The sequence below is a fragment of the Protopterus annectens genome, chromosome 4.part1 (assembly GCF_019279795.1).
Source record: "Protopterus annectens isolate FY-2018-M chromosome 4.part1, PAN1.0, whole genome shotgun sequence".
Taxonomy (NCBI): domain Eukaryota; kingdom Metazoa; phylum Chordata; order Ceratodontiformes; family Protopteridae; genus Protopterus; species Protopterus annectens.
In genome coordinates, this window is record NC_056734.1 from 339053584 (window position 1) to 339080007 (window position 26424).

Here is a 26424-nt window from a genome sequence, read left to right on the forward strand (position 1 = left end):
AGCCATAAACAAACTTTACAACAAGAGGAGAAAGCTACTACAAGATAGAGCAAAATCCCTAAAAGGGAAGACATCTCTGATCAATACTAGTAAAAAACTACGATCACTCATAAAATCATCCAAGACCAACTTTGAGAGAAAAATCACCAAGGACTCAAAAGACAATCATAAGGCCTTCTTTAACTATGTAAGAAATCTGGGTGGAAACTCCCAGATATGCTCATAATTAGTCCAAAATGATACAAAAATCACTGAACCCACAGTCATTGCAAACATACTGGCAGACAGGTTCAGTGAAAATTTCTCCCCTCCCTCCCCCCCAAAAGGAGAAATATCTATCCCAGCAGAGTGTAAGCCTCCCAATCATCTCAAATGCCCAGGTGAGAGCTGCTCTCTCTAAAGCTAAAAACACAGCATCAATGGGACCGGATGGTGTCCCCGGCTGTGTGCTACATGAACTCAATGAGGAACTAAACCCACACATAAGGCTGCTGTTTAATCTTAGCCTTACCACAGGATACGTACCCAAAGAGTGGCGTATGGCAACTGTGGTCCCACTCCACAAAGGCAGTGCTTCTATGGACCCTGGTAATTACCACCCCATAAGCTTAACAAGCCTGGTCTGCAAAGCTATGGAGAGGATCATAATGGAACTCATAAATAAAGACATAGGGGACCTACAGACATTGGATCCTACCCAATTTGGCTTTGTCAAGGGCAGATCATGCCTCTTGAACTTGGTCAACTTTTTTGAAACAGTCACCAAGGCCATTGATGAGGGTAAGGCAGTTCACACAGCCTACCTTGACCTTGCAAAAGCTTTCGACACAATACCCCACTCGGGTATCATAGAAAAGCTCACCAGCTTAAATGTAAACCCATATGTCACAAGATGGATTGCAAACTGGCTCAAGGACAGAACCCACAGGGTTAGAGTTGCTGATGCCATGTCAGACTCCAAGCCGGTCACAAGTGGTGTCCCACAGGGCTCAGTCCTGGGCCCCCTCTGCAGAAGTGCAGACAAACATAGGAGGATTGTGGCTGACAAAGTTTGCAGATGACTGCAAACTGGGCGCCATAGTTGAAAATCCATCAGACACAGATATCTTTCAGAGAGGTCTCATACAAATGGATAACTGGTGCCAGAGCCATGGCTTTAAGCTAAACGCCAACAAAATGTATAGTCATACCCTTTGGTAAAAACAAGGTAACCCCAAGTTACCACATAGGTGGCAATCCATTAAGCACAGAAGAGGTTATCAGGGACCTGGGGACCCAAGTTGACAGTAACCTTTCTTTTGATACTCACATTGCCAAAGTGGTTAGGAGGACCTTCTACATTGCCCACCTGATTATGAAGGGATTCACATCCAGATCAAGGGAGGTCATTGTTCCCCTGTACTCTTCACTTATCAGACCAATGATTGAGTACAATGCCCCATTCGGAATGTATCTTACCCGACACCTGCAGCAATTGGAAAGACCCCAAAAGTTCCTCACCAAAAGGATAAAGGGGCTCAAAAATATGCCATATGCTGCCCGACTGAAGAAACTCCAGCTCTATTTAGTCGCATACCGTCTGCTCAGAGGTGACCTGTGCCTGACATACAAGGCCATGTCCAACCCGGAATTAATGGACATGCTCCACCTCAAAAAATCCAAATCCACCAGAGCCACAAGAGCAAGAGACCAAAACCTCGACATGGATATAAATAGGATGTGCTGGAGGGACAGATACATCACCCAGAGACTCCCTATGCTGTGGAAAAGAATCCCGGTCCATGTGAGACAGAGCACCTCGCTGGCTCTGTTCAAGAGGAATCTTGACCAGTGGATGGGAGATCATAGGTTTACCCCGGGGATCATCTCTGTATCACTGCTGGACAGAAGCACGGCAAACTAATGGGTATAGTATTCTTCAACCTAAGGGGTGGTGAAAGCCACACAACTCTGGCTAGGCTTACAAATGCCCTAGGGCAGATAGCCTAGTATGAACCTATGAACCTATAAATATTACTCATAACGTGCTTTGCCATGGAAAATAAAGTCAGCTCCAGTGAGACTCGAACCGGGAATGCCTGCTTATAAGGCAAATGTTCTGCCCACTACACTATTGCTATGCTGCTTCATTTGCATATATCTCCCTTGTTATCCTCTTCAGCCATTGAAGCTGCTTTAACCATAGCTAAGGGATGGGCACACTCATGCACCTATGGTTAGCTTTAATCGGAATAAAAAAAAAATTAAAGGGTTTCTTCATTTTATTTATGTATACTGCTGCTGTTGTACATGAGGGGGACTGTTGGTGGGGATATGCAGTCACCTATGAGCAATCCCGCTCATTTCTTACCCCTTTTTGCTGTTCTTCATTGTGGGGTCATGTATATTTTGAGAGCTCTGCTCTCAGACACACCCCCTGTACTCTTACATGCTCCATGTAAGCCTAGGAGCTCAGGCAGCGTGCCTCAATACTATGCATGGTGCGCTGATGTCCTGCTCTTAAATGGCCACTTCCATGCAGGACTAAGCTAGTCCTGCATAGAGGAATAGTAAATCCGGGGGTTGCAGTTAAAAGCAGTTGTTCATAGAAAATGGTGGAGGTTTGTCTAAGATTATAATATAAAACCAGTGACCCAAGAAGTGCTTCTTAATAAGCAGATGGAGTTTGCATGGATAGATGTGCTTAGTATATTCAATTCTCTATATTTTTCTCTTCTATGATGTATAAGTATTGGTTATTATAATATCAAATAGCATTGCAATAGTATTCTGTTGACTGCTATTGTAATTGTATAGTTCACTTGTGCTAATTTTGCTTAAATATTGTGGTGATTATATATATTTTGTAAAGCATCCCAATGGTTGTCTACTTTTTGATATTTTTATATGTATTTTTAAATAAATAAAGAAGGATAACATATGAAAATTATTTTCTCCCATTAAAGGGACTGGTAGTTTCCCTTTCTGTTTGTCAGTTCTTTAATATTTTTTTTATCCTTAAGAGTCATGATTCTGTTTGTGACTGTCTCTATACTTTGAAGTAGCATGACAAATCTTAAAGATATCCCAATTCCCCTTTCATTTTTTTCAGTATGAAATCTTTTTTTTTATGTTTCTACATCCTCATCTCAAAGTGTATTTTTAAGAATAGATCTTTTTGTGTCAGTTTCTATGGTGACTTTTTTATTAGTTTAACAACTGGAGTCTTTTGGCAAGATTCATCTTCCCTGTCAGTTGCTCCCCTGACTTCTCTCATAATGTTAATAATGCAAGTATTTTGTCAAGACTCATTGTCGGATGTATTTAATCCTTCCATTAATGCCAGATTTTTGTTGCTTTTGTGTCTTCTTTCTCCAGTTAGTTTTCCTTACAGAGGCTTTGTATTTCTGGGAACATACCTAGTTAAACCTTTCCCCCATAACTTCCATGGTTCTTTTAACTACTCCCCATAACACCCATAGTTGTTTAAACTGGGGGTGGGTTTTGGCAAATTCTCACATCATATATTAAGTTTGACATTAGAGCTATAGGCTGTACCACTTTACCTAGAAAATGCTTTCTTTACTACTTTGGTTAGAGGATATGAGCTGACAGCAGAAGATTTTAAAGGTCTGAGCTATTAATGGCAGCTGCTGACTTCTGCCTGCTGTCTAGAACAAACAGACACAAGCACATGTATGCACATACACACACACACACACACACACACACACACACACACACACACACACACACACACACACACACACACGCAATATACATTACCCATGCATATCAGCATATCTACACCCCTTCTCTAGTCCTTACTCGAACTGTAACCTGTACACTGTTGCACACACACACACACACACACACACACACACACACACACACACACACACACACACACACACACACACACACACATGCTCAACCCAAATGCTGAAAAGTTTATGAATTACTACCCATTTCCACCTACCTTACATTTGATGTTGTACCCTTTAATTAATCCATCACTTAACAGCACCTGGCAGTGAAAACTCCTTCTAAGAATTGTAAATTTGACCAAATACATTGTATCCAGCTAACTTATGGATGCTACCCTAACCCTGATCCTCCCACTGCAGCTGACACAGGCCATGCACATTATCTTGAAAAAAAAAATTCCTAACAGTATCACTATTCAGATACAGTATGTGTAAAAGGTACTGTTAGATTTTAGGTTTTTTAATGATCAGAAAAATAAATAGTTTGCTTTCCTTTTCAATCATTGTAGTTCTAATATTTGTTAATTTCAGCATTTGTTTTCTGATGTTGTGTGCATCAGTATTTATAAATGTCAAATTTAACACCCACACACACATATATGTATATATTACAGATAAAATCAGCACAAAGACATGTACTATATCAAAAAAACTCATTTACTCTCATTAAGTTTTCTCCAGTATACCAATTTTCTTCTCAGAAAATTTAGTCTTGCCAAATGTTTTTCTCAGTTAACTGACTCAAAAAATCTTTTCCAATTGTCAGTTCACTTCCTAGCAAAATCTGGTCTTGTCAAATATTTATCTCATTGAATTAACCCAACATATCTTTCCACTCAAATCTAGCCAGGTTTAGTTTCATTGAATTCCATATCTCTGATCCTTACCTAATATAAAGTTTATTAATAATAAACGTCTGCCTCTTTTCAAAAAGTACCTTGTCACATTACTAAGTGGCATACATATTTTACACATCACTGCATTAATTACTAATTTTCTGTAACCCTCACAGTAACTTCAGCATACCCTGCTTAGTAGAGATAATAACTTGGAAAAATTCAACACTGCAATCATTTCCCTTTTCAAAATGCAACTACACCAAAAATGCAGCAGTATATCCAAAGCATAATATATACTTGCACAATTATAACATGTTACTGAGGCAACTTTATATGTTCTTTCCTGTGATAGAATATAATGCAAATGCCACTGCCCCAGTCAGAAAAGTATAATAGTGCCAACTTCTGTTTTATGGAATTATTTTAAAATAGCAAGTGTTTCTTTTTCAGTGAATGCAAAACATTTTAGCTCCAGCCAGAATATCCCCATATCACTGCTCCACTCAGATAAGTACAACTCTGATGTTTCAGAATAATACTTATTTCCACAGATTAATGTATTTTATGTTGTTAAAAAATTGTCAACGCACCGGTTTAAAAAAGGACATTGCAGAGAAATGAGAATATAACAGTTTCACTCTGGACCTCCTACCCCAAAGATTAGCACCATTCAAAAAAGTACAGCTAGGAGATTTTAAGATAACTGTAGTTCTGGGTTATTTACCTTGTATATTCCATCTGTCAAAATCCAAAGCCAAATGTCAGTTATAAACTCCAGTTGAAAATGTTGCTGTTTGTTTTGCCCCACACTCATGACCCAGCTCCATTCAGAAAAGTACAGATTGGGTATTTCAGCATATTATTAGCACTGAATGATAATGCGCAAGCAATTCAGAATGACTGAAAATAACAACTTACATATATTAAGTCTGAGGTTGCCTTTTCTTTTAATATTCCCTTTTCTCCTAGGTATGGCAATCTCTGATTTGACATAGATAACTTCCAGAGATGTAAGGAGCTTACCCCTCCACATCCAGGCGTGCAGGGGAAATTCTCTCTGCAATAATAATTTTAAAGGAGAAGAACAGTGTGCAACATTGGCTGTTCTCTTGTATTTTCTTACATTTTTTCGTAATTTCATGTGGTGGACTTAACAAGTGTAAAAATTACAATCAGAAACCCCTTAGAATATCACTATGTTATTAACAATGTGTGCTCCATCTGATAAAATACAAAGCCGAAAAATGATTTAATGGCAAATATTATTTTTTCAAAATTATTATAAACTACTGCAATTTACTTTACTTTTCTGTTGCTATAAATTGATATGAGATATGTCAACACTTCAGTCAGACATCCTTACCTAACAGTCCTTGGCTGTCCTTCCAGTCAAGTCAAGTATTTTGTGAAATGATAATGGACCGCAATGCAGGGAAGTACCACATTGAATAAGGAACCTTTGCCATTTCCATGCAGATATCAAAACCTCTATTCTCCTTTGAACAGAGGCCATGAAAAGAATGTGGCAATGACAAAGATAACCAGAACCATTAGATTACCCGTGATTCTTATCACATAAAAGTTTGCAGACAAGTGTTTGTCTAGGTTCCTTATGCCCTCATGGCTGATGATCATCAAACTTGACTTAAACCTATTTGTCCCCTTGAGAGGGAGACCCACGGAACCATGGGGTAGAGTCATCAAAGGGACCTTTATTCAAGCAGCTGTTAGGATTGTTTTGATCTTCAATGGAATCCTGCTTAAGACAGCATGTTTTTTCTCTGATGATATTTACTCTTCCTTGGGTAGAGAAGAGCAGTTCCCAGTACTGTAGAGGCCCACAGTGCCTTCCTCATGTGAGTGGCTTTCTCTGTGCATTCACAAATTCACTTAATGCTGTCTTGATGGGTTGAATTCTGACTCCCTGTGAAAATGCATCTGCATTGTTACCCCTCATTAGACTGTACATGGTAGGGAGCAGCCAGCTCCACCCACCAAGAATGGGAATGCCCACTTTCCCACACCAGATCCATCAATTATCTTAGGTTCATAGGTTCATAGGTAGATACTAGGCTATCTGCCCTAGGGCATTTATAAGCCTAACCAGAGTGTATTTGGCTTCCGCCTCCCTATTAGATTAGCCTACTGTGCCTCTGTAAAGTAGGTCACAGAAGGTACCCTTTGAAGATTAGTTTACTGTGCCTCTATCTAGCAGGGACACAGGGGAGATCCCAGGGGTGAATTTGCGATTACCCATCCACTCGTCCAAATTTCGCTTGAAGAGGGTCAGCAAGGGGCTATGTCTAACATGAACTGGGATTCTATTCCAGAGTGAGGGGAGCCTCTGGGAAATGAATCTGTCCCTTCAGCATGTCCTATTTAATTTTGTGCTGTGGTTTAGGTCCCTGGAGCGTGTAGCTCTAAGGGACTTGGATTTTTTGAGGTGGAGCATGTCCATTAATTCTGGGTTTGACATGGCTTTGTACGTCAGGCATAGATCACCTCTGAGTAGGTGGTAAGCAACTGAGTAGAGCTGGAATTTCTTTAGTCGAGCTGCATAGGACATCTGTTTGTAGCCCTTGATCCTCTTGGTGAGGTACTTTTGGGGTCTCTCCAGTTGCTGCAAATGTCGGGTAAGGTACATCCCAAAAGGAGCATTGTATTCAATTATGGGCCTGATGAGTGACAAGTAGAGGGGCACAATGACCTCTCTTGATCTAGATGTGAACCCTTTCGTGATAAGCTGGGCTATATACAAGGTCTTTCTAACCACTTTGGCAATGTGATTATCAAAGGAGAGATTACTATCTACATTGGTCCCCAAATCTCTAATTACTTCTTCCGTACTTAATGGATTACCACCTATGTGGTAATTTGTGGGCACCTTGTTTTTCCCAAAGGGGATGACTATGCACTTTTTAGCATTTAGCTTGAGGCCGTGGCTCTGGCACCAAGCATCCGTCTCTGTGAGACCCTTTTGGAGGATGCTTATGTCAGCTGGAGATTCGATTATGGCCCCCAGTTTGCAGTCATCTGCGAACTTTGTCAGTCATAATCCCCCTGCATTAGCCTGAACCTCAGAGAAGTATATACCGAACAAGAGAGGTCCCAGAAATGAGCCCTGTGGGATGCCACTTGTAACTGGTTTGGATTCGGACATGGCACCTGCAATTCTGACCATGTGGGTTCTATCTCTGAGCCAGTTTGCAACCCATCTTGTGATATAGGGGTTGATATTTAAGCTGGTAAGCTTATTTATGATGCCCGAGTGGGGTATTGTGTCGAAGGCTTTTGCGAGGTCAAGGTAGGCTGTGTGGACTACCTTGCCCTCATCTATGGCTTTGGTAACTGTTTCAAAGAAATCAACTAGGTTTAAGAGGAAAGATCTGCCCTTAACAAAGCCGAATTGGGTAGGGTCCAGTGACTGGAGGCTCCCAATGTCTTTCTTTATGAGTTCCATGATAATACGCTCCATAGCTTTACAGACCAGACTAGTCAGGCTTAAGGGGTGATAGTTTCCGGGGTCCGTTGTGGCACCACCTTTGTGGAGTGGGACCACTGTAGCTGTACGCCATTCTTTGGGTACATATCCTGTAGTAAGGCTAAGTTTGAAAAGTGACTTAATGTGAGGGTTCAGTTCTTAGAGCTCATGTAAGACACAGCCTGGGACACCATCCGGTCCCATAGATGCTGTGTTTTTTGCTTTGGAGTGGGCAGCTTTCACCTGTGCATCTGTGATGTCATGGAGGTTACATTCAGTTGGGATAGGCATTTGCTCCTTTGGGGGGGAAGGGGGGGAGAAGTTTGCACTGAATCTGTCTGCCATGATGTTGGCTATGTCTGTAGGTTTGGTATATTTTGTACCGTTATGCAACAATTCAGAGCATATCTGGTAGTTTCCGCCCATGTTCCTGACATAACTAAAGAAGGCCTTGTGATTATCTTTAGTGTCTAGGGCAATTTTTCTTTCGAAACTGGCCTTTGATGATTTTATGAGGGATCGAAGTTTCTTGCTAATACTGATCAGAGATGCCTTCCCTTTTTGGGATTTTGCTCTGTCATGTAGTAGCTTCCTCCTTCTGTTGTATAGCTTATTTATGGCCGGGGTCCACCAGACCAGTCTCCTGTTTTTGGAGGAGTGAGTCTTGGTTTTATTTGGGATAGCATGATCCATGCATTCCTGCAGCTGCTCATAGAATGCATTTGTAAATGATTCTGCGGATTGGGCTGTATTATCCTCTGGCCCAGGGGCTTTGAAGGATTCCACCTCAGTCTTGAGAAGTGCAAAGTTGGCTTTTGAGAAATTCTTTACAGTGATTTCCTTGGCTGGGTGTGGGGATGGGATATGGATGTCCAGGGAAATTTGTTTATGGTCTGATCTTACCAATGAGGGGTTTACCTCTGGTGTGGAACATAGAGTCCCCATGTTGGTGATGACCAGGTCCAATATGTTGTTCCCTCTTGTGGGAGTGGTGACCAGTTGTTCCATTGTGTAAGAGTTTATAAATTCAAGGAACCATTGGGTGAGGGTGTTTGGGCTTGAATAGTTTTCCCAATGAATGTTTGGGTAGTTGAAGTCACCCAATAACATAGTGTTTGGAGAGACCTTCATATTCTCCAGTGTTCTCAGGAATGCCAAGTGGGGTTTCTATAATAGGGAGGGTGTTCTGTAGCAGGCTACAAACTGAAAGGCAGTTTTGTCCGCTGTTAGTTGCACATGGATGGTTTCCGATGCTTCATGCAGTGCCACTAACCTGGAGGTGTAGGTATCTTTGATGAATATAGATACTCCACCTCCTTTTGTGCTTCGGTCCGAGTTTTGGGGCCGAAACGCATGGTACGAGTTATAACCTGGTAGTGCTGAGGTGCTTTCAGGAGCCTTGAACCAGGTTTCTGTTACTGCACAGACATCAATTTTCTCCATACTGAGGAGAGCCTCGAGTGCGTGCATCTTGAGGTTTAGACTTCTGGCATTGAGTAGCATTACCTTTAGTTTTTTTATCCTTGCATTGTCTATGTAGCTGGGTTTGTTCTTTGAGCCTTGCCTAAAAAAGGCACTATGGGGTGGCAAGAGCCTTGGCCAGTATACGAAAGCCTAAGGGTGACAAGTGCAAGCTGTCCCTAGCAAAGCAACGTGGATTGTTGAGCATGTCATCCCAGGCTGACAGACACTGGATCCTAGCATCTGAGCAATTAACCATACTCTGGTAACCTGACTTACAGTCAGGGTTATTTATTTCACCTATGCCACCAGAGCACCCTAAGTTTGAAGACAAAATTGTTAGACTGGAGCTGAATTAGTAGCTTAACAACCATGGGGAGTGAATAAAATGCATGTGCTGTGGCTTCAGGCTGTATAGTTTCTCTTTGCTATTTTGTTCTTCTACTTGCAGTCTATAGTGCATTGACGCCTTCCTTGATTTTAATCCCCTCAGCAAGAATACTCTTCAGCTGTGCTGGGTAGCCTGTTATGCAATATTTTTTCTCTGCTTAAATTGCACTATTCAGAAAGGTATGGACTGTTTGAGATTGGTTAGTGTTTTGTACTAAAGTAACTAACCATACAAGAGCACAGCGACAAAATGTACAGGAAATCAAGGTTATGTGGTATGCTAGAACATATATATATATATATATATATATATATATATATATATATATATATATATTTGTCTGCTATGTCTCATAACCCAGATGATTTCCATTATTAGAAAATTGTGATATATGTGTATATAGCAGAGGGAGAAGTAACAAGTGTAAACATGTTGCATTCTAATGAAGGAATCTGCTAGACTGCTTTATAAGACAGCACAGCATTGCCTTTTTCACAGAGCTGGTAGTTCAACAATGTAACATATCTGATGTATGTCTACTGCATAAAAAGCATGCATTTCTTGTATGATATAAACATTGGATTAAAACAAATTTGAAAATATTAGTTAATAAGTAAAAAGATGGAGGAGCTCCAATAACATAAGCAGCACTTACCTACATCTATCCACTAAGATCGCAGGATCAAGAACCAGTGGACATGAAAGGCCTTTGTTCAGTGTGTTAGTTTTGGGAGAGGGCATTTAATAACAGCAACAAAAAACAAACTTCTACAGCAAAGAAAACACTGCTTGCACTAATAATTTAGTTCTTGGCTTGGAGCCAAATCCCTGACCATGTCATAAATGGACAAGATTATAATGTATTTTGGTCCAAACTGCTTGATCACTTAACAGTGGCTTAAATATACAATTGATAAAATGACAGTGAATGAGGGCTGTATAATGCTAGGCAATACACTGGATTGTTAATAGTGCTTATATTATATGTTTTGAATGTACTTCAATGTTCATAGTCAATTATTTGAGATCTCTTAACTGTTATTCACTCTATTACTGATTAAGTTTAGTCAAAGTCTGGCATACAGGCACAATATCTTGATACAGTATATTTCAATTAGTCTTATGCCTTTCGAAATATGTCTTTATTATTTGTCATCATACTAAGCTTACCTGTTGTGTTAGAAAAGTGATATTTGTAATCTGCAAGTTGATTAATATATTGGCCCAGATCATGATCAACAAAAGCATGTGTATTATAGTATTTATCCAGTTAAATAATAAACAGACAAAAAAAAAAACAAACAGATGGCCAAACAAACAACAAACAGACAGACAAAGGAATGCATTCAGCTTTTTGGAAAACACTGGAAATTTTTTTAATTTTGCATAAAAAATGTACTCCATCTGTTATTTTTTTTTTTTGTGGTGGTTTAGTGATAGGCCCATCCATCCACCGACAATACCTTTCTCACATTTTTACATATTAGGTTGGGATGTCACCTTATCAGCAACAATCATCTACAGCTAAGGTTTACACCACCGAGTTACTAGTCCTACTGCTGTAGTTCTTCCACACCACACACTCACACTTATGGCCAATTTATGCAATCTATTCAAAAGCAATAAATCCTTTTTTTTAATATGGAGCTACAGCTTTAGAAATGTGTAATTTATGCAACATTTGCTTCCACTGTGTCTATTCAAGCAATAATTTCTCAAATAAAATCATTCTAAGCATGTAATACAGCAATATGGAATGTCAGTATTAGAAGTTTGTTTCAAGTTTTCATAAGTATAAAGGCAAATACCATTAGCTTTCAATATTTTAATGTTATTTTGTAAACAAAGTAACCAAAAGTTTGGGTAATATAAACATTGTGTTCAACTGTGTGACACTGTTATACATTACATGCTGCACAAATGCCATGCAGATGCCTATATGGCAGTCAAATATTCTGCATATGCTACTATGTACTTGTGAGAGAGCAGACATGAATCATTAATACAAGAGGTATATATTGGGTAGGCTAGCAGGCAAGTTCTATCCATAGTACAACAGACTAGAAGTACTAAAACACACACACACACACACACACACACACACACACACACACACACACACACACACACACACACACACACACACACACACATTATACCCAATGTATCATGCAAAGTGACGTTGTACTAAGAGGATTACTGCTGAGGAACAACAGCATACAAGCACTGTACAACATAATAAATCTTTAAAGCAAACAGAACACTAGTGAAAAGCATTTTTTTACTGCTCTCACTGAGTGAAGTCAAAGAGTTCTTGTGAGTGGGATTTCTTATATATGCAGATTCCATAATTTGCATTGCATGCAAAGACCCATTTCTGCAGCATGACAAATATGACTATAAATGTTATCATTGTTTGTGATGATAGTGGCACATGGTAGCCCAATGTTGCCAGGCATTACAGGACACATAGACACCTTACACATGTGTAAGGGCATGGGGTAGATAACAGAGAAAGAGACAAGGGGTGAAGGAAATGGTTGTATGATGTACAGTGCAACACTAGAGTGGGAAATATAGTCTAATGTACATTGGTTATCTCTGTTGTGGGTATTCTGCCACCAGGGAATATATCACCCCATAGGTATGTCTCTGTACCTTATGTACCATGCACAACCATTTTATGGGTTAATGTACTCTATTTATGGATAGGATGCCCTGTTTTTATATATGGCACAGCAAATCATTTTTGTGGACAGAAATAATTTTGTTTCCAGTTTTAAGATACATGAAGAATTTATCAAACAATGTTAATATAAAATGCCTGAAACCACTGAATCCATGATTAAATTCTATATTTAAGATAGAAAATACAGATAATTCACAAAATTTCCAGAACATCAGCATACACTACTCAGTACACATCTCACAGAGACTAGTTACTGACTCATCAGCTCTCATTCTACAAATGCTGGACATGTGCTAGGAGACTTATTTGCAGTAACATATACCAAGCAAGAAAAAAGTACATCATTGCTAAGTTATTACTTGTAAGTTATTTTCAGCACAAAAAGTCCCTTCCTTATTGATGGCTGTAACTGAACATGGAACTTTTTATTGATAAATTATTCATTAAAATCAATTATTTCTAATACAGAGTACAAAAAGTGTAAGAGCATTTGCATCAGTACATGTGATACATGACTGAGCAAAACAAGTTACCTTGCCAGCACCAAAAAGACATCAAGAGAAAATGTGTTACTATGAATGATCTACACCATAATTAGTCTGAATGTCAGCTGTTGCTAAAAGTAGCATGTCTGTAGACTTTATTGATTGTTGTTTTAATCTTGGCTAATGAGTTGCTAGATGCACTGACATAGATGGCTGCTTTGTAATATACTGAGCCTTAATGCATTCTGGATAGTTTTTATGATGTCTTGGATAATGTTCTAGCTGCAATACACAGTAAGTTGAGATTAGTATTCATTACTTTGATTACTTCCTCACTATATCTCTGGTAAATAGACATTCCATCATTTTTTGACAATGCCCTTACCATTATGCACACACATTGTTTTACTATACATCCTCTGGGTTACAACAGCAACATCAAAAGTACAGTGTGACAAGCAGATCTCTCAGTTCGTAGTTCCATGTTTTTCATATCCCACTGCAAGTTCTTATAGGTGAAGTGACATTTGTGAGGATGTTAAACCTACCATGCTAAAATACCCCCTCTTACTCTTTGAGCATTTGAAATAGTAGATGAAATTGTCAATTATTATTAAAAAAGTAAAATATTAGAGCAAGCAGTTTTGCCTTTGATGAAGAGAATATCTGTTGTCCTTAAAAGAGCATTTACAGACTAATGGGGATAAGTCACTGAGTACTATTTAGAGTGGACATTACACTCTAATATGGTGAGTTACAGAAGAAGACTAGGGCTATGGGATATTAACACGTTTTGCCTTGTAGGCTTTGGTTTGATCCTTCTGTCTTCCTATACCTGCTGTAAGACTTTCACCAAGTCACTTAATCAGAAACATTGCTCCTGCATCAGCCCATGAAATGTGACACTTGCACATAGCAAAACCAGCATCAAATGACCATTGTTTTGATACTTCCATTGCAGGAGGTTGTATTTATTTACTTTTGCTGTTGAATTGTCAAATGGAAAGATTTAGCTGGACATATATGTTTTGCATGTGAAGTGACCATCTTTTGCACTGACTGGCACTTCACTTTGATAGTAATCATCTGCCTCTCATTTTCTTAATCATTTTATGCAAGTATTAGAGAAGAGGCTTTTGCAACTGAAGTACTGTGATGGGAATAATAATGGGACAGAGTCTGTCCGCTTGCAGTGATTTATAGTACCTTAATATGGAACATAAAATAGGTGAAGCTACACATACACACTCGCATACACCCACACACATGCACACATATGTGTGCATGTGCCCCACACACACACACACACACACACACACACACACACACACACACACACTGACATCAATAATAAGAAGGATCAGTGACATTTCTTCACATGAGCAAGCACATCTGTGAATGCTGTGGTGAGGTTTAATACGGTTATTTTTCTAGAATACATTTTTATGTATTAAAGTCTCTTGAAAATCAAAGAAGATAAAATGATGGCTCTTATGGTTCGCAGCAGAATTCCATAAGCAAACTACAGTAAGTGTAAAACTGAAATCCACACAAGACAGTAGGGGGAATTCAGTGAAGCCTACACTTTTTTTTGTGTGTGTGTGTGTAAGCATCATGCTGCGATGCGTGCACAGACGAGAACATAATGAGATTCAGCGTGCATGCACACACAAAAACAAAAAACTCTGTGGCATGCAAATTGCCTCATTAGCAGGTGAATCTCATGCAAATGAGATAGGTAGAGTGATCCAACAAGCAGAAAAGCATATGTTAAGACCTCATGTCAATGTCCGTAGTGTATGTGGACAGACAAAAAGGGGTGTAAAACTGTAGAAATGTGGACATAAATTCCCTGAAAATGTTATACCACATACATATATGGGCAAAACTTTTATTCTGGATGTCAGAAAGCTTAAGGGAATAAGTTAAATTAATAATTTTATTTTTTTAATAATCTCTGCATGTTTGCTAAATGCGCTGCAGTGCACAAACATGCTTAATAGAAAAAAAAAAAATGGAAAAACAAATTTTATACTATTTGACAGAAATGTATTATATGACCTTGCGTAGGGTTCCTACAATGGTGCATTGCTGCTGTTGCCAAGGTGATAGGGCTATGAAGCATGTAATTTCCAGGCTGTCAGCATGGATTTATATGCAAATGAGGTGGATTTATTGAATAGCAGAAAGGAGTAATCATGTATGCATATCCCCTTTGTGTAGGCTCTTAGACCATGTTGATGTTTACACAGGATGTGGCTGACATCAGGGGGTGGGTGTTGTCTCACTTCTAGGCTCTATTTAGCTTGGATGCATGTGTTTGTGCAGTGTGCCACCTGGCTGAGCTTCTTCTGAGAACAGGACATATTCAATTATTAATTTTGAGCTTTGTATAAGCTATGCTGCATGACACTGCACTGTGCATGGTGTTGCACACTGAAATAGGGCCATTAAGTAATATTAATGATATTCTAGGCAGGTGGAATGTATCATAATTAGTCAATCACATATTCAGGACCTACAGCAGAGCTGTATAAAGTATGCATACACCCTACATTCTGATTTTCCCCCAATATTCTGGACCATTGGAGTACAGACTAGATAATTTTAACCCATATAATGCTAGAGTCTGCTACATTTGTATGTGCTAGATGCTGAAGTCAATGCTGCTGGTGCTGCTGACAATAGGCCTAGGCAGAGAAGGAGAAGAGTGTTCAGACCCAGGGTAACCTTCCAGGAGCTACATGAGCTGGAGATTGTAGAGCACTACAGGGTGGAGTGAAACATACTATAAGAGCTCACTGAGTTCTGCCACCCTCAACTCAGACCCAGAGCCAACAGAGGGGAAACCATCCCAGTGGAAACAAAGGTATGTGTAGCCCTTAGGATACTAGCTACAGGTACTTGCCAAAGACCAACTGGGGACATGATGGGGGTCTCACAGGCATCTGAATCCAGGGTACTCCACCAGTTCCTGTGTACCATGCTACCACATGCCAGTGAACACATATCTTTTCCCCTCACCCCTGAGGTTAGAACCAGCAATATGCAACACTTCTACCATGTCGTACAATACCCTAAAGTACTGGGTGCCATAGATTGCAGTCAAGTACATATCAAGGCACCACCTGGTGAGGAGGGTAGAATCTACATCAACAGCAAGGGATACCACTCCATTAACTGCCAGGTCATGTGCAATGGCCAGGGGATTATCCTGAATGTGTGTGTGTCAGCCCTGGCAGTTATCATGACTCCCATATCTGGCATGGAACAACACCATAATGAGGCACACACACAAACTAGGAACATCATATAGCATGTGTTTGGGCTTCAGAAGTCACGGTTTTTGTGCTTAGATATATCTGGAGGAGCCCTGCAGTACTCTCCAGCTGTATGTGCACATATGTTCACAGTATGTGCTATGCTACACAATCTGATCCTGCAGAAACAGCTGCAGCAGGATCAGCAAAGGGAAAAGATACACAGCCCTCCACCAGTGCCTAGGTCACCACATATGCAGTCACAAGGGGACTTGGAGGAAGAGTCCCCTGCTGATGTCCCTGTAGGCAGACATAGGCATGCTCAGTACTCCCTGACTTTGGCTAAGAGACAACACATAGCACATTCACTGACACCTAGGGACTTAGGGACTGACACCTTACTCCTACTCTCATACATATATCAAAATTGACGCCTGGCAATTCACACAGCCTGTACCTATTCATGTATTGGCTGTCTCTTGCTTCCATTGGACAGAGTCAGCCCTGGAATACAGTAATGTCTATTGCTGCATTTGCAAGGTAAGTATCTAACTTACACAGTACTTATAAGAATTGTTATGATATGACATCATATGTATGGATCTGCCACATTTATGCAAGTAAATTTAGTGGGCTATTTGGACAGATGTAACATCCACATGGGACTATGATACCCATTCCACTGTCATGTGTCCTTTAATATTAACTAGGCCTCATGGATGGAATATTCAATACATCAGTAAAGGGAGATGTTACACAGTGGGGTTACATGATATTCGGACTACTGTGTATCCCAGCAGAACATGCAGTGTTGTTCCCCCACCCTCAACACTTCAGTGTGCCCTTACAACTGCTTTAACAGTAACTCATCAATGGCATATCAGCAGGCCAGGCAGTCTCAGGGCAGTTACATACAAATTCATCATACATTCTATGTCTTACTTACTTCAGGAATAATAATGTACATATGTATGCTGTTGATTGTGTGATGAATGACCCTTCTCTGTCAGACCACTTATGTGGCTGAGTGGACTAGGGAATTTAGCATGTGTGACGGTGCTGAGGGTTCTAAGCTAGATGTAGCCACTTTTTTGGATGTTAGGTATTACTATGTTGTGTTTTACAGACTGTCAGTCTGTGTGTGGTGTAATGTTATTAACCGCTGTCACATAATAGTTACATCAAACAGTTGTAGAATGTTGTAGACAATGTGAGTGACATGCAGCACTGCAGAAACAGGGACATATGTCATTGTCTGTAACACACAAATTATGGACTGGAGTACAGGTAGGTGTGGGCTGGAGTCAATTAATCTGTAGTATGCTCATACACTTAGTTAAACAGAGTGCAGTTCTGTTGCTCCTTGTTCAAAATGACCTGTCATATATAGATATGTCAGTAGATACATACATATATGTATACATATATGTTTGTCACTATCTCTCTCTTCCATAGATAATATATCTATCTCTAAGTATATACAAATATGCATATACCTATATAGATATATATACTTATAGATAAATAAATATATAAATATATATACAAAAACGTACATCACTGTCTCTCCCCATAAATCTACATGACACACACACACCCACACACACACACACACACACACACACACACACACACACACACACACACACACACACACACACACACACACACACACACACACACACACACACACACACACACACACAAATATATATAATACACAAACAGCTACATTTATATATACATCCCTGTTATATAAATAAATATGTGTGTGGATGTCTGTATTGTCCTACATTCCCTGATAATGGTGAGTAAAGCTCCACTATCATACATGTTGCTTAAAGGATACAAAGTGAGGGCTCAACAGTACATTGTGCACTTACTTGCAGACCCTTGTGCCTGTTGGATGTCACCACACTTACACCAAGAGGTGAACAACTGGTGTAATGTATAATTTTGTCTACGCATTCATTGACAAGGCACATTGCTCCTGATCACAGGCTTGCCCCTCCAAATGCAAACAGACACATATGGCCAAAATGGCAACTGTAGCCACATAGCTAGGATAAATATGAATTATGTGAGTGCTAGGCTACTAGATGCAAATAACAGGAAAAAGCAATATTACTCTGCAGGCCACAGACACTGTTCAACACAAGCCTAGTTTATGTAATCCACACATAATTTGCCTGCAGTCATGTATAAAACAGACTTATGCAGTGGTGCATGCGATAAGGATTGTGATCTATAAAGGTTAGACTAGATAGGTAGGGGTTCTAATCTCTTCCAGGCCAGTGAGTATGTGTGTCTGTGTGTGTGTGCGTGTGTGTGTGTGTGTGTGTGTGTGTGTGTGTGTGCGTGTGTGTGTGTGTGTGTGTGTGTGTGTGTGTGTGTGTGTGTGTGTGTGTGTGTGTGTGTGTGCGTGTGTGTGTGTGTGTGTCTGTTGGTGTGCATCCATGCATCTCCCTGCAAAACAGCTGAAAATCCCTCAGTAACTACCACACTGCAATGGTGCTGCACGTTTTGGCCCTGTAACTTGGTTCTGTCCTCCAAACAACACTCTTTTGCGATGCCTGCTGATGTCATATAATGTAAGATTACCAACTGCCATGCCAATGTCAAACTTAATCTGTGGTATGTGAGATAAGTATTGTGCTCTATAGTGTGCTAGATTAAATAGGTAGAAGTTCTAATCTTATTCCAGGCCAATTTGTCTATCTCCATGCAACACAGACATGTATTTTGGTCATAGCAGGTGATGTGGGCTTCCAAATGCCTGACCAGAAAAAGGCCTGCTGATGTCATCAAGCATAATATTTGCTAAAGAGATAGTAATAGTAGACATGGGGTGTGGGGTGTGTGTTACATACTGTGATATGTTGTGTGTTGCATTAGAGAGGTAGGTGTTCTAATGTACTTGCATCCAACTTGGACTGTGTGTGTTCTGTACAGTGTCCTGCAAACATTAATTGGAACTATTGCTTTCTGAATGTAGGCAGATTGCTGGGTGTAGCTTTTAGAGAATTCTACATCAGCTTATGAAATCATAGGATCTTTGAACTTTTAGGCCTAATTGCCCTAGAGCCCTTACAATCCTAGCCAAGTTTTTACTCTTATTTACACTATCAGCAACTATTGACCCTGTCCACGAGGGACACAGACAGAAGACCTGTGGGGAAATGACAGTCACCCAGCCAATCATACAGATGGAATCTTATGAGGTCCAATGAGGTGCTCTGTTTGCTATTAGGCAGGATTCTGGTCTAAAGGTATGTTAATGTTTGACAGACAGATCTCTCCCACCATCATGAATTAGTAATGTCACATACCAGGTTAATGTCCTTACAGTGAGTAATCCGTGTACCATGCCACCAACAGATATGCAGCATTTCCAATCCAGCAGGGTCACGCATTGCCCCGTATGCAAGGTAGAGTTCACCTATGAGTAGTCCATATGCCAGAGGCTACAATGACAGTGATTTCAGATGATCCCCATTGAACAGATACTGAACACATGAAGTTCCCTTGTGAGGGACCATTGTGTTGTGTACAATTGCCAGTAGTGCTTGGAAAGGTACATTTTCAAATGACCATTACACTCAAATATTGGCATGCTGAGGGAAGAGTACATAGAGTTTTGAGTTTGTCAATTTCAGGTAACAGAGCCCTCAGTTATGACATATGATTCCCATCTTACCACTGGAAATACATGGTGATCTCAGGTACATTAAGTTAAACCTGTGTGGCCAGGCCTATCAGTCCCCGAGTAAGTACATCAGATGTTGCTACTGATGTGCTACTTACCAGGAACATAGGAGTTACCAACAGAAATGATGCTACATATATATTTGCATGGAGTTTACAGCCATTAGTATGTCAACAGGCAATTGTTCATCAGTACCCTCTTGTAGGATATTGACATAACTCACAGATTATATGACTGCTCAGTTTGCAGGCATCAGCCAATTTTGTCAGCCACATGGTCAGTTTTCGCTTGTGTGGTGGTTAAATGGATTTCAAGCAGTAGAGGATCCAGGATTGAGCCCTGTTGAACACTGCTGCTTACAGATCAGCTATTGGAGGTTACAGGGCCCTATTCTGAGTATGTGTTCCATCAGTGAGTCACTTAATGATCAGTATAATGACATTACCATGGATGCCTAAGTGGGTGCTTTTGTCAATGATGCCTAAGTGAGGGATAGAGTCACACAGCTTGGCTACATCCAGGGGGTTGTATGCCCTGATGTCCCCTCACCCAGGTCCTTGGTGGTTGTCTCAGACATGTCCACTGGGTTTAACAGCCATGACCTTCTTGTCAGAAGTCCAAACTGTGTACAGTCAACTATTTATAGATTACATAGATGTTTGCTGATGAGCTCCATGATGATTTGCCCAGCAGGCTTACAGATATGGCTACTCAGGCAAATAGGTCTATAGTTATGGTGGTCAGTGGATGCACCACCTCTGTGCAAGGGGATAACAGTTGCCATTGTCCAGTCAGCTGGGGTGCAGCTAGTGGTTACTGTATGATTGCAAGCTGTTTCCAGTGATGCTTGTAATCCTTGTTGGATCATATGTAGGACACAGCCTGCGATGATAGCATGTTCAATAGATGTTGTGTATCCCCCATAGAAAGGACAGTCACCACCTGCTGTTTAGATAGAGAATGTATGGGGCAGATTGTAGGAATGTCATGGGGCACATGTGGTGGGGAAAAAGGAGTGAGCTTGATGCAGAACCTGTGGGATAACAGGTTAGGTATGTGTAAAGACCCATTATATATGGTATCATTAAGTACTAGTTCAGCAACAATCTGAGCCTTTCCTCTGAGGTTACACATGTAACTGCACTGTGCATTGTGGTTCTGCTTTGTTTGTGAGGCTAGTTTTGTCACATACTTTTTCTACTCAATGTCATAACAGCAGTATGTGCTTGTTTTAGCTGAGGAGGATGAGCCTCCATTGTAGGGGAGCACTCACACAACTATCACACAGCAATGTTCATCTTTTATTGTACAGCTTGCTACTGACAGTTGTCCACCAGGCATTTTTGTTATGCCATGAGGAGCTCATTTTCCTCCTGTCAGGTACAGCTGAGTCTATGCAGTTGTACTGCTGCTTACATAAAACATGGGTGTACAGCTCTGCATACTTGTCTGTCCCATATGAGGGAGGAAGGTGTAGTCAAGCTATGTAACCCATCCTATAGGAAGTAATTAATTGCTTTGTTGAGGTATATTTCTGTATTTTCTGCAAGGGGGATGTTAGGTCTGATACCTAGTTTTAATGAGACTGATCTGTGGTCATATCTCACCAGGGAAGACCTCACAGTGCGGGGCTGGAGTGGATACCCATATTGCTAAACACATGATGCACTATGTTGGTGTCCCTTGTGGGGATGTCATGTCACTGGTCCAGGGCATTGTAGTTAAGGACATGGACTAACCTTTGGGCAAGGGAGCTTCAGCATGATTTACCAACACAGTTGGTGGTTACTTAATGTCACCCCAAACCATGGTGTACTGATATATCATGATAGACATACGTACATTCAAATAAGCACAGTGTGTGTCTGGATTCATGGAGCTGCTTCTGTAGCTAGCAATGGCTTGATTATGTGCCCTTCTAGCAGTGAAAATCACCTGCAGTGTCTCCGGGAAATCATAGTGTTTCACCAAATCTGGATGTGTGTCTGTCCTTATTGAATATGTATACACCAACTGCATTACCTTGCATACTGTCAGTTTGAGGTCTGAACATGTGGAAGGACATGTAGTCTGGTATGGCTGTGGTGATGTCCACAGCCTTGAACCAGGTGTCTTTGACTGCACACATATCTGCATATGCTGAGGTGGGGACACCTTCCAGAGAGTGGGGTTTAATGCTGCCATTCCTAGCGTGTAGCAGCACAACCATGATGTTGGATGAAGATGCCGTTCTCATCAGAACATTTTCCCTCCAGACAGTGTCTATAAGATGCACTGTGCATGTCTCAGCAACCTTAGCCAGTACGCAACATCCAAAGGGGAGACATGAAGACCATCTCTGGCAAAGCATTGACATCTTTTGAGCAAGTCATCCCAGGTGGACATGCAATAGATCCCCTTACAATGACTCTAAAAGCCAAGGTAATTATTGACGCCCATCATTTTTTGTGTCTATTGTGCCATCATCCTAGGTGAGGGTCAAATACACCTGAAAGCCATGGGCATACCTGTGTGAGACACAGAGTGTCTAAGCTCAGTCATGTCTCTGCATACAGTCCAGTGACATATGTCCCTAGTTGTAAAGACCTGCAGAAACTATGATGTCATCATTATGTGACCTGATATTCCTTGAGTTGTGGCAATGTGTGGTATGGCATATCGTGTCAACCCACACACAGCTAACAGTGACCTTTCCCGTATGTAGCCTGATGACACAGACATCAATGTGTCTCAAGATTTAATCATCTATGAATAATAGGTTTGATTTTGTGGTTTGGCTCAGGTGTTTGACCAGTGAGACACTGGTGCATAAATTATTATTTGTACTGTGCTCTCCAGATGTGTGATTATGTGTATTGAGCTTGAATATGGCTTCCTGAGGTGTCCGTTGTTTGGGAATGTGTCTGGTAAGGAGTGGGTGGAGCAAAAGGTGAGCTATTCATGCTGGCAAAATGCTCATTGCCATATGTATTGACTGTTATTTGAGACACCATGGAATCAAGGTTTGAAATACAGTCACATCTGTCACACATTGTGTTTGTGTGGCATAGGAGTAGAGGGGTGGGGACACTTTCCACATCTCATCAGCAGTCATTGATAGTGCCATTATCAAGACGGTCATGCTTGCGTGTACGTCACAGCACACCAACATTAGGCACTGTCATGACAGATGGTTAAATGGAACATGTCACCTATATGTAGGTCCTCTAAGGTAACACCGCACTTGACAGTGTGCCACGCAATGTTTTGCCAGCCATGTGGCTCTTGGATTGACCATAATCCTGTTATTAGGCTTGGTCACAATACTATACCTATGAATGTGACACTGTGCAGGTCCAGCAAAGTTATGATCATGCTGCCACACCCTTGGTGTTGACAGCCAGAAACACAGTGTTTATAGGCACTCCTTGCAGTGATGATGTTGATGTCCATGCATTCATAGAGGACTTGTTCAACTTTGCTGTCATTATGTTGGCCTTGCAATAGTGCAATGCCTGTCAAGCAAACTGTTTGTTGTGTGGCATGATGTGGGAATACAGACGTGTTCCGGGTACATAACTGTACAATATGACATACCTAGGACATGTGGTAGGTAGACACACTTTGGCCAAAGGTGGTCAGTCCTCTGCAGTAGACCTCAGAACCACATCATGCAGATATCCACCATTAAGCTGTTGAAGGGCAGGATGCATGAATTGCTCTGACATTGTCACCTAACATGCAGCACCACCACTGTGCTGTTTGTTTCAGCAAGCTTGGATATTTATGTTACATACATTGCATATTATATTGTAGTGCTGCAGCTGTGCTCCTAATCACCATCTGCTCAGTTTCCTAGTGACATACCACCAACCCTGGAACAGATGGCATAATACATGCAAAAGCCAAATGATTGCTCAGGTTGCTAATCACGGCATCTACCTGGAGAAGGGTATGTGAAGCCTACAGAGCCTTTCATGATGTGGGACAACTATGTGGATGGACAAACTAGCTGTGTCCTGCTTCTCATCATGAACTTCATAGTAACATTTTGTGTATGATGACAGAAAATGTATTGGAGCATGGTATCCCAGAAGAGAGTGTTTTTTGTGAGACTAGCATTAGTAGTAGCCAGGAACCAGCAATTCAGTGGAACCCCCTGATTTCCACATTCTTCACAATATAATTATATCCTTTCAGTACACACCACTTGAGTAGTGTCCACCTGCAGAATACCTGTATAAAACCTCTTGCCTTCACCTTCCCAGGGTATACATATTACCCTTCCCTCCATTGTTTGTCTGTGACCTGTACAGACACCTTGGATGACTATTTTCTTGGAACATGATGAAGGGAACTGCAATATGTAGTTGCACAGAGGACAACTAGCATACAGTGTCAAGCAGTGTCCCCAGATCTCTCAGTCATCTGATATGTAAAGCCATAAAAGAAGTTAGCAGGGATATGATCAATAACAATGTCATATACCTACTGACACTGGACCAAACATAGTTTGTTTTGCTCAAAGGCAGATCATGCCTATCTACCCTAACCAGGGGACCTCATTGAGTGTTAAACTATGCAATGGATGAGGGGAAAATGACTCATTCTACCTACCATGGTCTGACACGGTGTTTAACAATATTAGGCCAGCAGGCCTTGTTGACAACTTTGTAGTTTATTTACAAAGTAGTATGTCATCTGGTGGATAGCCAAGTGTCTGATAGTCATTATCTGGGAAGATAGCATTGAGCAGTCTAATGCTACAACGATGCCAGTCACCAGTAGACTTCCCTCAGACATCATTAATGGAGTACCCCTTCTGGCCATTCCCTTCTTTGCAGTCACCACCACTGTCAGTGACCTCTGACTGACTACATTAGCAGGTGATTGCAAATTAGGAGCAGTCACTGAATTCCACACAGAAGCAACAGTTATCCAGGATGGCCTGAGACACATATTCAGTTGTTGTCAGAGCGACTGAAAAATAGTAAATGCCAAGAACTGCACAATACTATCCTTTTGGAAGTCCACCCCTGGAAAATATAGTAGTGTCTGCACACCACACACAATTCAGCCATTACTCATGGACTTATGGTCACAGACAGTAATGTAGCCTTTGACTTTCACTGGTCATTAACATGTGGGGATTCATTCAGTTTTGTACAACCTATACAGAAAGGTATGTCATGTAAATCCCAGACTGTCGTTGTTATACTGTATTTGGCAATCATCACACATATCATTGAGTGAAATGACACCTTTGCTATGTCACTACACAGGTATATCTTACAGCTATAGCAGCCACACAGGTTGCATGGTAAACCAATACATATTGCAGATAACATGCACTATGCAGACCATGTCAAGGCCATACATGTGTAGTCTGTCTCCTACATGCTTTGGAAGGGATGTGTATGGGTGTTAAACCATGTGTATTTGTAAACATATAAATGTACACATACAGGCTGTAACATACCTCCATTACATTCCTCATTATCTGGCTATAGGGATATATTTCTCCACCAGAGTCCCAGTTGAACATGTATTTTGCCATTAATGTTTTAGCAGATGTATTTCTACATGTTGCTGATAAATGTGCACATGTACCTGCTATTACAGGCCTCATTTACATCCATTATTTTGTGAATAGCTTTTTAGTGGTGTAGTCCTGTACCAGATTTCAAGTTACTCTCCCAGTTTTTCCATTATTATTTCAGAACATTTGTGCAATGTGGCAACACGCGCAGCTTTGTTTACACACGCTTAATAACAGTAACTTGCAGTTACTATGTTTTGCTTACAACACCGGTTTTAATTAATAGCTGTGTGGCATGGCAGTTAAATGCAGTGATCTGCAGGTGTAATGGCCTTCCTTTCAAAATAGGAGACAGATGTTTATTTTGTACATGTTTATTATCATTTAGAACATATATATCATTATTGTTCCATTTAGCTTAGCTTAGCGATGCAGTGCGACACTCTACGTCATGCAAAAACGTCTTTAAAGAAAGAAATGGGGAGATAGGACAGTGATGAATGTGCAAGCAAGGAGAAAAACATAGTGAAAGGCAGGTATATATATGCAAGAAGAGTCTAGGAAAGAACCATAGCTATCCATTTCTTGTACAGCAACAACTGTGCATTTTGACAGAATTTGTTGATGAATTTGGACTGTCACTTCCACAGAGACAACATAACTGCATTGTCAAGCCAATTGGACCAAATTGCGTGTGTCTGGTGGATGCATGTGAGAAATGGAGAGTTATGTATGGGATTTTCTTTTTTGGGACAGCTGCCCGTTTTTTTTTTAAGGTGAGAGTGGAATGTTAGAGTGGAATGTTGGGGTAGGGAAATAGGTATGCATGGGGGTGGTAAGTTCGGAAA